Raw genomic sequence first — 4,002 nt, forward strand, 5'->3', positions numbered from 1 at the left:
AAACTGGATTTCCAAAGAACAGTGGGCAGTGGCCCATGCTTTCATCTTTTCAAAGCCAGAGGTTTGGGGATGTTGTACTTTTAGTCATCATCCTTTTCCTCAGCTCTTTCCATCCCTGCAGATTCCCCAGTTTACCAAAGTCTGATTGCAGAGGCTCGTGATGGGGAGGTCAATACTACCAGATCCAAATCACATCTTGCCATTAAAGGAAGAGGTCCTGGTGCAGAAGAAGCTTTTATCAAGACAGGATAAAAGTCATTGAAGTCCTAGAGAACAAACTCAGTAAATATACAAGCAAAATACATTTCAATAAGATTAAATTTATAAAGAAAAGAAATTTTGAATGCTTTTATTGTCTCTCCTTGTAATAAAAAATTTATCTCTGCACAACTGGTGTTTTATGGGTGATTTTTTGCATGTTTTGTTGTGATATATACTGGTATCCTGATACACGTCAGAAATCAAGTTACATGCACAATATCTTTATTATTAAGGACTGAAATAAGAGATTTCTGTCAGAAACAGTTTCAGCTGCCTCCCCTCTCTGGGGCACAGAATTTGTCTTTTGTGCAAGTCATCTGGCTTGCTGAACTCTCTCAACATCCTGCATTTCTGCCGCTGCATTTCAAATGGTAGGACAGAGATTCTGGCACTCACCAGAGCTACCTGGATGTGGATGGGATCTACCACCACAGGAAAAGAAAATTCTATCCAAAGGTCTTCCAGAAAGGTAAAGGCTACAGGTGGGCTGGGTTGTTTTTGTTGGGCAGCAAGCTGTGCTAATTGTTTGGACAGATCTGAGCACACAGGTCCCTTTGGAGGTACAAGTGCTGCACTAACACATGAACAAGGGCAGGACTGGCAGTTCCCAGTGACATTGCTACTCTTGCTGAACCTTGTTGTATAATCCACCCTGGAGCTTCTGACGTGGAAGTCTGTAAGCTCACACTTCTGAAGGCAGACCTGGCACCCCAGTGCTCTGTTCCTGGAGTACAGATTAACTACTCACTTCATCCCTGCCAGTGTCAGTGTAGGAGTAGGGCAGGAGTGGAATATTTCAGGAGGCTGTGGTGGTGGTGGTTGCTAGACCCATAAGTTTGGACATCTGGATTCCCACCACCACTGCAAACAGTGACTGTACTTATGCTGGCTTGCACACTTTAGTTTAGCACCTGGGAACCATCCAAAGCTTCTGAGTGCCTTCTTGTTCTCTGAGGAAACCCTTTCCCTGAAACCAAGGAGATGTGAGGCACTGCAAGGAGCTGGGAGGGCAAGAGAATAAAAAGTTGTCTTGAGTCTAATAATATAGATGTAACAACCTTGACCCAGGTGCATTCTTTAATATCTCTGTGCTTCAGTTAACAAATGCTAAAAAGGGTTTTCATTAGTGCAGTCCAAGCCTCTCCCAGCTTGTGGTTCCTCAGCCCTGCTGAGCACATCTGCCCAGCTTCACACCCAGCTGGGTATTTCTGAATGTTTACTATCACAGTTGTGATGCCAGTGGCTACTGCCACTGTGTGACCGTAGAGACTGGCACAACTGGGTCCTGAGGTGTCACAGGCATTTGCGAGGTGCCCTGGTTAATCCATGCTTGCCTAGTGCTTTGTGATTCCTCCAGGACTACTGACTGGTTCTATTTTCAGTCACAGATACATTGTGAAGTATTGTTTCTGTGCCTGAATGTATAAAACCCAGAATTTTTACTGTAACAAAGAGTCATAATACCATTAAGTATGCAGACTTTTGCCCTGTTTACCCAAAACTCTAATGGGGGTGGACTGGATGCTGCTACGTAGTACCTTAAATGAGTGATCCTAAGAGGACTGAAAGGCAAGTTGTTCCTCCTCTTGCAGTCCAAAATAAGGCAATAGAGTAAATGACAAAAAAAAAAAAAAAAAAAAAAGTCATTTAATGAAATGCTGTGCAATCAGGATGGCATGAATAAAGTTTGTAGAAAACCAGCTTCTGAGATATCAAAATATAAGGTATTTCCTCTGAAAGAGTTATTAAAATAACTTGGGGGGGAGGCAGAACTCAGAACTGTTAAAGGAAGCAGCTAAGCTTGGGGAAATTGCAATCTAAAAGCAAGGTGGATTAAGCAAATCCTTCTGTACAGAACCATGCTACACCTAGGAACCCTCTAACCATCACTTGGAAAAGCTTACGTTCTGGGACTCGATTTTCAGGCATATAATACGAGCCTTAGTGATTGTGTCTGCACTGTACTCCCAATTAAGGGATACTCTCTTGTGCTTAAGTCCATTTCTGTTCAGGAAAGCATTTAAGCATTTCTTAAACCATATTCTTAAGTACTCTCTTGAAAGGGAATGCCTTCCTGTTGTGGGATATGTGTCTGCATTTCCCAGTCAGTTTGGCTGAGTTTGCCCAGCTTGGAGCACGCAGGACTCATTGCAGAGCTAAGAGGAGGGTGCCAAGTGACACTGCTGATTTCTTGAAAGTCACAGTCAGACTTTGTAGGTGTTACATCCCAGCTGCTTGGTTTCTGAAGGCAGCATTTTGAGACACATGGGGGAAAGGGCAAGCTTCAAAGCAACAGGAACTAACTGGATTGCAGTGGCTAGAGTACATTTTTCTACTGAAGAAATATATAATCCATAGGTTTATTGTGACTCTCATAAGCCCCAAGAGAGCACTATCAGTTTTTAAGGGAGAGAGGAGTTGAAAAAAATTTTTTAAATCCCTTTCAAGCAAAATCTGCTGACAAAGAGTTTTGTTCTCTTTCAGTCTAAGTTCTCTGGGGACAGAAATCTTTCCTGTAGTGCTCCATTTTAACTGTCCCAGGACTGTCTTCTCCCTTAGGATGTGGCAGAAAGGACTCACTGGATGTCCAGTCCCTCAAGTGGAAATAATGACATAAAATGAATTGTGGCATTAGCTTTGACCACCAAGATGCTTATTCATTAACAATTTTGGGGGCATATGTGTAAAGAAACAAAAGGAAAGGTGAGTTAAGACTTATGGTTTCCACTTGGTTTTCTCCACCTTTCTAAGAAAACACAGAGCACCTTATGACCTGGCTGTTTGTAGACTAGGGCTGTGCTTAAATATTACAGTCTTGTTCTGCTGCAGAGGGGAGGAAGGTGATCTCTCTTGGTCTCTCTGTGGAGATCATGTGTCATTGCTTTCTCAGTAACCAAACTTAGCACCACTGTGAAACAGTGAATGGGCTGCTTCTCCCCTTCCCCAAATTGTAAGCTCAAACTCAAGACCTCATCATTCAAATTAGTTTGCTGAGAGAAAAAACACAAACACAAAACATAGAGACAGGGCTGTGTGAGATTAAAACCAGGTAATCTTTAACTTTATGTAGTCAGTGAAGGTCAAGCATAATTCCCCTAACTAGTGTTGACCCACACTAGCTGGTGAGGGTGATTTTGGTGAAATTCAGCAGTGGCTCCAACTTAACCCAACTAGCTACCCAGATAAACAAGTCCTGTGTATTGCTTCCACCAGGTCCAACTGCAGAATAGCTACCTGAGGCTGAGGTAGCATTGTAAAAATACCACTTTTTTTTTTGTTGTTTTTTTTTGTTTTGTTTTGTTTTGTTTTGTTTTTTTGACCAGGGATTATATAAATTTGGTATCAGATAATTGGGGGTGGGGGTGTGGAAATGATGAGAAGGAAAAGAATCCCTTTCCTTCGCTCAGGTGTTTCTCTGCTTCTCATCAAAGTGGGAAGTTGTGTCCAGCTCTCTCTGGTTCAAATCTGGCCCAAGCAGTAGTAACCAAAAAGAAGTCATCACTGAAAGGCTGGCAGAGCTCTGTGTGTCACCAGCCAGCTCGTTCAGCCCAGCATTTAGTTCACATAATAAAAATATCCTTTTATTTGGCTCTGAGTGACATTGCCTTGGAATACAAGCAGATCATCTATGGTCTGCTTTCTGCTTTGTCAGGAAGGATATGCCAGCCATTCACAGCTAGAAACTGTTCCCCTGCACCTTTTCAAAGATTTCCATGGCATCAAATGGGAAAAGTGAGGAAA

The sequence above is a fragment of the Serinus canaria genome, chromosome 2, assembly GCF_022539315.1.
Source record: "Serinus canaria isolate serCan28SL12 chromosome 2, serCan2020, whole genome shotgun sequence".
Classification (NCBI taxonomy): Eukaryota; Metazoa; Chordata; class Aves; order Passeriformes; family Fringillidae; genus Serinus; species Serinus canaria.